The sequence below is a fragment of the Brassica oleracea genome, chromosome C8 (assembly GCF_000695525.1).
Source record: "Brassica oleracea var. oleracea cultivar TO1000 chromosome C8, BOL, whole genome shotgun sequence".
Classification (NCBI taxonomy): domain Eukaryota; kingdom Viridiplantae; phylum Streptophyta; class Magnoliopsida; order Brassicales; family Brassicaceae; genus Brassica; species Brassica oleracea.
In genome coordinates this window covers 8616873-8629846 of record NC_027755.1, presented here as the reverse complement: position 1 = coordinate 8629846, position 12974 = coordinate 8616873, and positions in this window count along the sequence as shown.

Sequence of the window (12974 nt, the reverse complement as noted above, 5' to 3'; positions counted from 1 at the left end):
GAGAGAGAGAGAGAGAGAGAGAGAAGAAGAAGTGAAGATTGCACCACCTGAGCTCGCCCCGGAACTACCACATGACGTGACGACGCCAAGCTCGTCAACACTGTTCGCCGCAGCAAGAAACCGTCGGAAAACCGCCATGCAGTTATGCTTAGTTTCGTCCGTTTAGTAATTCGTCGATAACTTCTTAACCGTTGAAAATCTCGTGCATGCAAGGCCATCATCGTGTTCTTCTCGTCGAGACAAAGCTATAACCGCTGACCTCGTCGCAGTCGGAGCCCGAATGAGCCTGCACGCGCCCCCGCAATCTTCGCCGTCTGCCCACGTGGAGTCGACGCCCCGTCGCCAGAAATCGCCTCTGTCGTCCGCCTTCGCCGTTCTCCACGGCCTCGCCGCCGTCGCTGTCGGTAAGCCTCTGCCGTCGCCGCCGGTGACTCGCCGGTGACTCGGTCAACTCAGTGAGTCAACTCGGTTGACTCGGTAAACCGGTTAGTTGACTGGTTTGACTAGTTCAAATTACTTTTGGTTCGGTTAGGGTAAACCGGTCGGTTATGTCAAATTGATTTCTCGTCAACGGTTGACTGGGTTGACCTTTGACCAACGAGTTGACTTTTCCGTAAACCTTGACCATACCCGTTTTTAACCGTTCGAAAGGCGTTATGACTCAGTATTTCTTTCTGGTTTCAGATATGGAGTCTATTTGAGCAGCTCGAGTTCATAGACATCACTTCTCCTTATTGCTAAGGTGAGGGTCTATTCCCGAACTTCTCGTACACGGCTTAAGACCTCGAATAAGTATAATTTATTTCTAATATGTTCAGTCTGCGTGAAATCGAGTATGTCATTGCTTGTTTAGTTTTAGGTTCTTTGCTTAAACCGGAACTAGGAAGTTAGATGATTCAACATTGACTGCTTCACTTAATGTAATGTTTAGTTATAATTGTTTGAGACAGATACAGAGACGGACTTCTGTATGCCGGATTGTATAAGAGGCTACGGCCAGTCAGTCGACAGGTTGGACCGTACTCTGGTGTGGTCGATAAAGCGTCTGAGGGAGGTGACACCGAGCACTCTCTCGGCAGCGTTCTTTGGCCTGTTAGTGGGCAGCGAGTGTGCACCTCGCTAGGACCATTGTTTGTTGTTTGGGTACTTTAGGTACCGTGTTTGACATGTATTGTAATTAAATTATATTTATTCGGAGTGCTATGTCCGGGTCCATGGACTTCGGGGTTGCATCCCATACCTCACTGAGCGATTCCCCTGTCGCTCACCCCTCACTCTTCCCCTTTTCAGGTGAGACAAACAAGTATGTGATATTTGGACGGACTTGGTGCTATGGACGGATTTGGTGCTACTGGACTTTTCCTTCGGATTTTTATTTGGGCTTGGGCGAGTGAAATTGGGTTATGGGCTTCTATATTACGGGATATTTTTGGTGGCCCGTCGTCCTTAGTGAGAAGGAGACGGATGTCACATTGTTGTATGATGACGCGTCGGGGGTGACACGCTGTCCTCCAGATAGGAGGTGACAGGTGTCACAATTTTTGGTATCAGAGCGGGGTTCCGTCCCGGGATGGCGGTCAAGGGATTCGGATTTCATCGGTTTTCAACGTTCTTTTTGTTTTAAAAAAAAAATATTTCTTTATTTATGTATTTGGAAATTCTTTTGGCACTATTCTGTCTAGTAATTACTAACTCAAATGTCTCTTTCTAAGACGATGAGTAAAATCATCGTCATTCGTCCTTCAACTAACAGGGTCCCAGCCAGATGTTGAACAGTTGGGCAATGTCTCAGTTTATCAGATTGCTCAGGAGTTATCCAAGAGTGGATACGTGATGTTTCTGCCGCCACCCAGGTTCAAGCCGTCGTTCCACGAGTTTTGCTACGGGAGATTATGTGATACGAGATGTGAGCCATTGGTTGGCATGTATTATTTGTGTGTATGAGTATGTTGACTTTGGAGGTATGTTTAGTTGTAAACTCGTGGGGATCGCTTTTGGAGTGGGGGTGCAGCAGCTTACGTTGTGTTGATATTGGAGTTACTCTTGGTTTTGTTTACCAGATTTTGGCATTGTTAATCGTTTCAGAGATGTGTCAGTTAGGACAGCTGGCATATGACGTGAAAACTATTTTTATTCATTGCGGTGTACCACTTATGCTTGGAGGGCTGATTTGTTCGGAGACTCGTCAGAGATGGAGCTACGATTTTACGATGTCATCCTTGGGATGGATTAACTGTCACGACCTCGAGAAGTGTTGGATTGCCTGAGGGAAAGAGTTCCTTATTGCTGGAGCAGATGAAAGTTTTTATTGCATGCATGCTACATGCTGAGGAGTTATTGGATATAAGAGCAGATAGATTTTTGGCTACCATTTCGATGGTTAAAGACGATGGACAGCATGAGCTGTAGGATCTTTCGGTTATTGCAGAGTATGAGGATATATGTGTGACCTTTGGAGCGGCCACCACAAGACACATGAGACCCTCTTGCGATTTATTTGGAGCAGACATCACTGGTTTCACGAGTTTCTTATCGTCTAGCACCAGCAGGGATGGCTGAGTTGAGAAAGCAATTGGAGGAACTCTTTGATAAGAGTTTTATCAGACTAAGTACTTCACCCTGGGGAACATCATCATTGTTTGTAAAGAAGAAAGATGGGAGATTCAAGCTTTGTGTTGACTACATATACTTGAACATGGTAACCACCGTATTGATGAATTGTTGGATTAGCTGCGTAGAGGGTCATGTTTGCCAAATGTTAAATTGGCATCATGATGCCATCAGATTGCTATAGCTGAGGAGTATGTACAGAATGTGGGTTTTCGTATATGTTACGGATATTATGAGTTTGTAGTGATACCTTAGCATTTGTAAAGCATATGAACGAAGTTTTCGTGAACACTTGGATAAGTGCGCGATTGTAATCATTGACGACATCTTAATTTATTCTTGGAATAGAAAAGAGTAAGGTAAACATTTGCGGATTGTATTGTGACAGTTCTGAGAGCATCAGATGTCCGCTAAGTTGAGGAAGTATAGCTTATGGCAGAGAAAAGGGTTGATTTTGTAGGCAACAGAGGTTTGGAAGTAGAAGTTTGATGGATCCAAAGGAGATTTATACCATTTCGGAGAGACCGACACCTAAGAGCGCTACAGAGATCCGCAGTTTTTGGGCTAGCGGGTTACTACTGAAAGTTAATCATGGGTTTCGCCAGTATAGTAATCTTGAAGACACATTCTACATGTAAGGACGTCAAGTGTGATTGGAAAAGTTTTTGTTCGAGGAATTTCACTGAATTGAAGCACAGCTGACGCAGACACCAATTTTGGTTCTACCGAGGCCGAGGTTTACTCAGATGTGTTAGATGTTGTCTTGGATTGTGGATTGATGTACGAGGATCAGGTCATTGCATCTGCATCACACCGAAGAGGCTGTAGTGGTATATGTATTATAGTTTTGGAGATCATAATTGTGAGGGAAGGAAGTCCAGATTCGACAGTCCAGATTCTATGGGATCATTAGAGTCTGATATTTATCTTCATTCATTAAAACTTGTACTTGGAGAATGCAGTTGGATTGAGTTTGTAGCAAGCTATAGTTTGGATATCGCATACCATCTGGTAAGGACAACCAGGTGACAAATGCCTTGGGTAGGCATATGAGCAACGTATCAGAAACCAAGGAGGTTCATGAGTTTATTGGGACATTTGCTAGTCTCAGATTGTGTGCCATTACCGTCGAGAGAGAGACTGATGACCTTGAGGCTTGGAGCAGGCAGTTTTGCTATGGAGTATACGCCATGTGCAGGTTAACGTTATGGTTTTGGTTGAATAGATCAAGATTGGGAGTATTGGATATCATACAGTTTCGAGCAGGGTGTAACTGTACCGAAACCGAGTTTGTGTATTGGACGATAAGCTGTTAAGAAACAGGATCTTAAAGTAAACACATCACTCGTGTTTCTCTATCTACCCGGGAAACACCAAGAGGTTCAAAGATAATAAAGTTTTTCTATAATTTTCCTAGTACGAAAAAGATTGTAGCCACATTGCGTCGCAAGGACATATATGTCAGATGGTTTTGTATGAGGATCAGATACCTTTCAGGTTATTGTTGAGCTTGCTTTTGCCAGAGTGGAAATGAGACATAGTGATTATGGATGTTGTTACTGGATTTTTAAATCACCATATGTGGAAAGGATGCCACATGAGTAGTCATGGATATACTTACCAAGTCAGTCCATTTTCTAAGTAATTTAGAAGGCAGAGAGAGCTGATCAGTTGGCGAAGATCTACATCAGCGTGATTTTGAGGTTGCATGGAGCTCCTGTCATCATTGTATCGGATTGGGATTCGAAGTTCATGTCTACATTTTGGAGTTATTCAGAAGGCGTTTGGGACAAGGATCAACAGGAATACAGTTTATTATCAGCATACAAATGGTCAGTCAGAGAGGACTACTCAGAACTTAAAGGATATGTTCAGAGATTGCGTCTTCCAATGGGATGGAAGTTCGGAAAGCATCTACCTCTAATAGAGCTTGTCTATATCGACAGTTATCATTCAAGCATTGAGATGGACCGTATGAGGCTGTTTATGGTAGGCCTTATCATATACCATCTTGTTGGACCAAAGTGGGGGAGCGACATGAGTTAGAACTATTAATGGTTCAAGAGACGGTAGAGCAAATGGACATGCTCAAAGATTGGCTTTAGAAAGCCCATAGCCGTCAGAGAAGTTATGCAGCTAAGCGCCGTAAGGGTTGGGAGTTACATATGGGCGATCTAGTATACCTGAATATAAGGAAATTTCAGGGAGGATCTAAGACTCAGAAGCTAAAGCAGCTTAAACCAAGGTACATGGGATTGTATCCTTCAGTGGAACGGATTGGAGCAGTTGCTTGCAGTTATTTTATCGGCAGTGTATTAGATTTTCACGACATGGTTCATGTGTCAACATTGAGAAAGGTTGAAGGAGAACCAGAGTTATTTTGCAGTAGACGTCAAATCACCGCAGGGAGATTGTATGCACCTTATCAGCTATTGGAGATTATGGATCATCAAGTTTCAACAGTACTGGGAATGTTGACCGTGCTTGTCAGATTCGATGGGAGAGAGATGGAATTCAAGAAGAGGCTTAAGAGACCAAGCGGCTTGATTATTCAGAACTTTGTTGCGATGAATTGGATAGTTAGCTGATAACTTGAATTCGGAGATGAATTCATTGTTAGTGGGGGAGAATTGTAACGACCCGATTCCGGTTTCCGAACTCGTTAGCTGGCTAAGTCCCAAGCAATACCCGAAGCCCCGGAATGTTTGTCTATAAATACTCATTTATCCAGTTCCAGTAGCTTGTTTTCCTGCAAGAAAAAAGAAATCAGAAGTTGAGAGAGAGAGAGAGAGAGAGAGAGAGAGAAGAAGAAGAAGTGGATATTGCAACACCTGAGCTTGCCCTAAAACTACCACATGCCGTGACGACGCCAAGCAACCGCCGGAAAACCGCCATGCAGTTAAGCTTAGTTTCGTCCGTTTAGTAATTCCTCAATAACTTCTTAACCGTTGATAATCTCGTACATGAAAGTCCATCATCGTGTTCCTCTCGTTGAGACGAAGCCGTAACCGCCGACCTCGCCGCAATCGGAGCCCGGATGAGCCCGTACGCGCCCCCGCAATCTTCGTCGTCCACACGCGTGGAGTCGATGCGCCGCCGCCGGAAATCGCCTATGCCTTCCGCCTCCGCTGTTCTCCACCGCCTCGCCGCCGCCGTGCTCCGCCGTCTTCTGCCGTCGCCGCCGGTGACCATCACCGCTGACTCGCCTGTGACTCGGTTAACTCGGCCGAGTCAACTCGGTTGACTCGGTAAACCGGTTAGTTGACTGGTTTGACCAGTTTAAATTAATTTCAGTTCGGTTAGGGTAAACCGGTCGGTTATGTCAAATTGATTTCTCGTCAATGGTTGACTGGGTTGACCTTTGACCAACGAGTTGACTTTTCCGTAAACCTTGACGAGACCTGTTTTTAACCGTTCAAAAGGCGTTCTGACTCAGAATTTCGCTCTGATTTCAGATATGGAGTCTATTTGAACAGCTGGAGTTCATAGACATCACTTCTTCTAATTGCTAATGTGAGGTTCTATTCCCGAACTTCTCGTACACGGCTTAGGACCTCGAATAAGTATAATTTATTACTAATATGTTCAGTCTGCGTGAAATCGAGTATGTCATTGTTTGTTTAGTTTTAGGTTCTTTGCTTAAAGCAGAACTAGAAAGTTACATGATTCAACATTGATTGCTTCACTTAATGTAATGGTTAGTTAGAATTGTTTGAGACGGATACAGAGACGGACTTCTGTATGCCGGATTGTATGAGAGGCTACGGCGAGTCAGTCGACAGGCTGGACCGTAGTCTGGTGTGGTCGTTAAAGCGTCTGAGGGCGATGACACCGAGCACTCTCTCGGCAGTGTTCTTTGGCCTGTTAGTGGGCAGCGAGGTGCGAGTGTGCACCTCGCTAGGACCATTGTTTGTTGTTTGGGTACTTTAGGTACCGTGTTTGACATGTATTGAAATTAAATTATATTTATTCGGAGTGCTATGTCCGGGTCCATGGACTTCGGGGTAGCATCCCATACCTCACTGAGCGATTTTTCTGTCTCTCACCCTCACTCTTCCCCTTTTCAGGTGAGACAAATAACTATGTGATATTTGGACGGATTTGGTGCTACTGGATTTTTCCTTCGGATTTTTATTTGAGCTTGGGTGAGTGAAATTAGGCTATGGACTTCTATATTACAGGATATTGTTGGTGGCCCGTCGTCCTCAGTGAGAAGGAGATGTGTGTCACATTGTTGTATGATGACGTGTCGGAGATTACACGCTGTCCTCCAGATAGGAGGTGACGGGTGTCACCGTTTGTTACAAAAAAAAAAGATAGATTAGGGCCCGTAATTCTCCAAGACCAGCTCTGGCAGTAACAACCGTTTGATTCTCCTGCCACATCAATAAGCTAACCCATATTAACCAATTATCAAACTAAAACCGAGTATTATTACCATTTCCATTATCTGAACGCAAAAATCTGCTGTAAGCCGGAACAGAGTTCCCGAAAACATTTCAGCCATGTTCTAAAGTGTCTTTATGTTTCGTCCTTGTTTGAAGACAACAGACGAACCCACTTCCACCATTTTTGTTATAACGAATATATCAGAAAATATTTCACGTAAGTTAGAAAAGATAAAATTATAAAAAAAATTATAAAATTTTTTAAAAACCTTTTAAAATAAACTTAAAAAACTTAGAATAAAATTAGTTTTGTGTTCAAGTATATCATACTTATCTAATTTAACCTTAGTTTTATTGATTAGTTTTTGGTTATTACGAATACGTAATGGGTCCATTGTTGTAATAAATATTTGAAAAAATATTTGCATGGAGAAAAAGATCAGTTCAAAGAAAAAAATGAAAAAGATGCCAAATGATGATGTTATCAACCTAATCCTTGAATTATTGTTCTTTTTTTTGTCGGCCCTTGAATTATTGTTCTAACTTTATAAGAACCATTTAAATATTTTAAATCAAATAATAGTGTAGAACTAAATCCGCATGTGTTCATCGTGATATGTGAACGGAACTAAAATAATATAACTACCCTTTTCGTCAACCATTTTATAGCATGTGCTAATTAGATCGTTGGTCAAGTAAATTCTTTCTTATTTCGTCAACAAAATAATTATCTAAGGAGACAAAACCTTCTTTTTCTTTTGAGATTTTAGATTCTCACCTGCATAGCACCTTGTTGTAATTTTACAATTATATTATTTCCAATATATTTCTATACTTTTCTATATTTTCTCTAAAATAAAGAGTCTTATTAAGGTAATTTTTTTTCAGTATATAATTATATAATGGACTTTTTAAAGGACAAAATAAAGAATATTATTTTTACCTCTACATTTGAAAGTGAAAATAGTATTTCATTATATTTTTCTCTGAAAGTGAAAAATGTATTATATAAACTTTCATTAGAATAAATCATTTCTAATATGGATCATCTCTAATCTAAAGTTCTATCATTTTTGTTAGAAAGTGGATATGGATCGTGTTCGGAAAAGAACAACCTATTTACTTTTTTTGGCAGTTTCATTTATTAATTAGTCATTGTCCACGTTATATACCTATGAAAATTGAAGGTTTTTTCAAATAAGATTCAAAATTTGAAGTTAAATACCAAAATGATCTATCCTTTTTTGAAACTTTCATTTGCCATATTTACCTTAAAAGTTCAAGTTATTCATAAAATATTATTACTTTATTCTTTTTTTCCGAAAAATAAATTTTTACTCATTCATCCTTATCTTCCTCATTTATTTACAACATTATTACTGTCATCAAAAATACTAACCACCATGAATAACCAGTTTCAAGTTCTAAATTCAACATATATATCTTCATATCCTCATTCTTACACATATAAATCATTTCCTTTTTATTTTTATCTCTGATTTCATCCAAAAATCCTAATATTTTTATTTCAAAAACTATAACCTTATTAGAGTTACTCAAGTTAATGATTCATTGTCCAGAACGAGTGAGTAACTTCCGTTAAGAAATTATGCGTGCTTGTAAATGGTAAACATGAATTTCACCGGATCTTAAAATGATATTTGAATTTTTTAGATCTGTTTTGCGAAGAAGAGTTCTCTAGAAATCTTCTGATCAATGTATAGGTTAGTTCTGCAATTGACTTTTTGTGTGTTTTCAGAGAAGACTTCTATAAAAGTTTTCTAACTTTTCTTTGTTAACAAAAAAAACGAGAAGACTTCTTTATAAATCTTCTCGGATAAAAAAGTTAGTTTTGCAATTGACCGAAGTTTGTTAGAAATTTGACTTTTTATAGCAGTCTTCCAAGAAGACTTCTCGGGAAGTCTTCCAAGAAGACTTCTCGGGAAGTCTTCTTTACTGATAGATGAAGTCTTCTCACTATCGTAAGAAGTCTGCGTAGGTTAGTTCTGCAATTGATAATTAACAGTATAAAAATTAATATTAATGAGAAGACTTCTTAAGAAGTCTTCTCAAATTTTATTTTGGGTTTTTTGCTCAAATATTTGGTTACGAGAGAAGAGTTCTCTAAAACTTCTGACGGAAAAGTCAAATAAAGTCAATTGAAAAAGTAACCTACGCAGACTTCTTGCGACAGTGAGAAGACTTTAGGTGAACGCAAGAAGTCTTCAAAGAAAAAAGTCAAATATCAGCAGAACTTTGGTCAATTAGAAAACTAACATGTTGACCAGAGAAAACTCATGTAAAAGTCTTCTCTGGTATTTTCAAAAAAATTCAAATTCAAAATTAAGTCAATTTTTACTAAGGAAGACTTCTCAAAATATCTGTTGTAGAGTAAACTTCTCTAGAAATCTTCATTCAATTGCAAAAATAACCTAAATGAAAAATTCTTAAGAAATCTTGTTCAGGAAGACTTCCGTGAAAGTCTTTTCTGAGAAGACTTCTTAGGTGTCAATGTTTAATAAAATTTCATTTTTCTACAATTAAAATGATTTTTTAATATATTTTTGTTAATTCATGTGTGTTAGTCATGGAGCTCCTGGATAAAATTCATAATTTATTTGGTGATAATTATGAGATTTCAAATATTCATGTTTACCAATGTTTCTAACTAATCCGAGAAGACTTCTGGCGTGTTAAGTAACTTCAATGTATATTTTTAACTTTCAAAAGTGTTAAGTAACTTCAAGAAGATCAAGCCATGTGGTTTAATGTGTTTTTTTAGATCATAAGATATAATTTTTAACTTCCATGAGATTTAAAATTTTAACTTTCACTTAAAATTCAATTTTGATCTTTTGTTAATTTGACTAAGTTTTTTTGAAAAGTCTTCTCTTTTAGCTTTAATAAATTTGACTAAATTTGTGTTGTTGTGTTTTGTTATGATTGGGTAGAATGGTTAAAAAAATTATTGGTATGTTATATCAATAACTTCAATAATATCAAGTACTTCTGGAAAAACATGAACATATTTACCAAATTCTTTTCATTAACATCTCCTCAAGTTTACAAAATAATTCACAACTAAAATAGTACACACACAAATCATAAAATAGACAATAAACAAAACTATTACACATGGAGCTATATATCATTCCTCAACATAGATAAGTTTGGACTCCACTTGAGATCATCCATTTGTACCACTTTAGGCAGAAGACTTCGGAAAACTTCCTAGAAGACTTCTCTTCTAGCATAAAATACATTAGAAGATTTTCCAAGAAATCTTCCGAGAATCTTATGAGAAGTTTTCCAAAGTTTGACAATGTCCGAAAAGATCTGCATATTCAAAAGCAATGACTTCAAAACCAAGAAAACTTTAAAAATAACTTTTTATGCTTAAATAATAAACAAAACAGACACATTAGGTTGAATCTATAGTTTTTTAGAATCTAATATATATTACACAAAAAATACATATCCAAAATTTGTACCACTTTGGGCAGAAGACTTCTAGCATAAAATGCATTAGAAGAATTTCCAAGAAGTCTTCCGAAGTCTTCTGATAAATCTTTCAAAGTCTGTCTCAGATTTAAAAAACCTGCAAAATCAAAAACATTCAAATGACATCAAAACGTAGAAAAATTTCAAAATAAAACTTTTATGCTTAAATAATAAACAAAACAGTCACATTAGGTTGAATATATAGCTATTTAGAATCTAACATATAAACACACACAAAAATACATATCCACAATTTATAGATCTACCTTTGAAAGATTGAAAGATGAAAACCATGTACAGCAAAAAAAAAATGATAAATTTGTGAGAATACATAAGAAAAAAATGGATATATATAATTTTTTTGTTTTCATATTCAAAAAGATTAGAGAGAGGTTACAGAGTTATAGAGTGAGAACATTACATTTTTGTTGAAGCAATTTGAGATGTATAAATAGAATGTGTAAATTTTTTTTATATATGGAAATAAAAATTCAAATTATGTTAAATATTTCCGATTCAAAAGACTTCTTAGTCAACAAGTCTTCTAAGAAATGACTTCTCAACAAGTCTTCTAAGAGGAGACTTCGCAAGAAGTTTTTATACCCTAAAATCAAATAACTAACTAAATAGTAAAAAAAACTTCATTAAACTTAAAATTAATTTGTAAACTGTTTAATATACACAATACTAAACACATATATGTCAAATTTAATTGTTTTTTAAGTTAAGATTGAATAATCTAATCCTAAAAATATCACAATATACTATAACATATGTTACCAAACTCTAAACCAAAGACTATCATGAATCAATCTACATTCACTCATCTATGTTGAAAATACTTTAATTTTAGTAAAATTAAATTTACATCATTTAGAAATGTATATATTTACATGATTTGGATTTTTTGCATATAAAAATATATTTTATAAATTTTATAAATTACTTTTAAGATCTAATATATGAGAAGACTTATACAAAACTTACGGAAGACTTCGCCTTTGGCGGTAAACTTAAATTCTACTAAAATTAAGGCGGAAAACCTAAATTCTACTAAAATTTAGGCGGAAAACCTAAATTCTACTCAAATTATATTTTCTTGGAAAGTCTTTTGGAAGTCTTCCAACCTAACCTAGTCAAATAACTAACTAAATAGCAAAAAATAATTCATTAAACTTAAAATCAACTTATAAAGTGTTTTACATACACAAAATTAAACACATGTAGGTTAACTTTTTTTAAAGTTAAGATTTCAAAATCTAACCCTAAATACAAACAATACTATAACATATGTTTCCAAACCCTAAACCAAAGACTATATTATGACTCTATCTACATTCACTTATCTATGTTTAAAACAATTCAAATTTAATAAATATAAATTTATATCATTTAAAAATGTTTATAATTACATGATTTCAATTTTTTTCCCATCAAAATATTTTTTATAATTTTTTTAATTTTTTTAAAGATCTACTATACGAGAAGACTTACAAAGAAGTATTCTCCGAGAAGACAGTTTTAGAAATCTTTTCACGCGGGAGGTTATAATGGAAAAACTAACTACATGTTTTTTTGTTTGGCGAAAAGGGATTGTTGTAATTTCAATAGTCTTTTGACTTACTTTTGCATTTGACGAAATTTTGGATACACTTTTATCTTTAAAGTCAAGTTGTGAGTCATTTTTTGGCAAAATTTCCAAGAAAATTTAAACACTTGTTTGAACAACGCTGTTAAAGAAAATTCAAAACTAATTAAACTAATAAAATGGGAACTTTTGGTATGGGATATGTTATAGATGTTGAAAATAATTATATGGAATATTTTATTGCAAGAAATTTTCATATATATATATATATATATATATATATATATATTTATAGCTATTTAATATATGATACCTGCTTACATTATAATTTTGAATATTTATTAATAAAGTTTGTTTTTTACCGTAAAAAAAATAAATAGCTATTCAGTATTCTAGACCCAAAGAGAGAAATGGACATTTGATATAAATTTTTAAAAATATTTTTTAAAAATGCCAAAAATGGTATAAAAGTAATGAAAAATCTAACTTTATTCATAACATAGAGGTTCCTTATATAGAAGATTACACCGTCATAGATAAATGGAAAGATTACAAATCATAATCTCTTGGTTATGAGCCATCCACAATCTTGTTCATAACATCTCCCTTGGATGCAATAACCATTTTGAGCTTGTAATGTGCTTTAATGTTGTCTCATTAAAACCTTACCAGGAAAACTCAATTGGGACAAAACCATGGTGAAGGAAAAAGAGTACAACACACATTACTCCCCCTGATTTAGACCTTACTGAAGGTCCCTTGGACCTCTCCAATTTTCTGCAATCCGTGGGTGATGAAGATCTTGGGCAGAATATGTTTTGTCATCGAACATGATAGTTGGTTCTTCTTTACCATCGGCCATGCCACAATCTGATCGAACATATTGA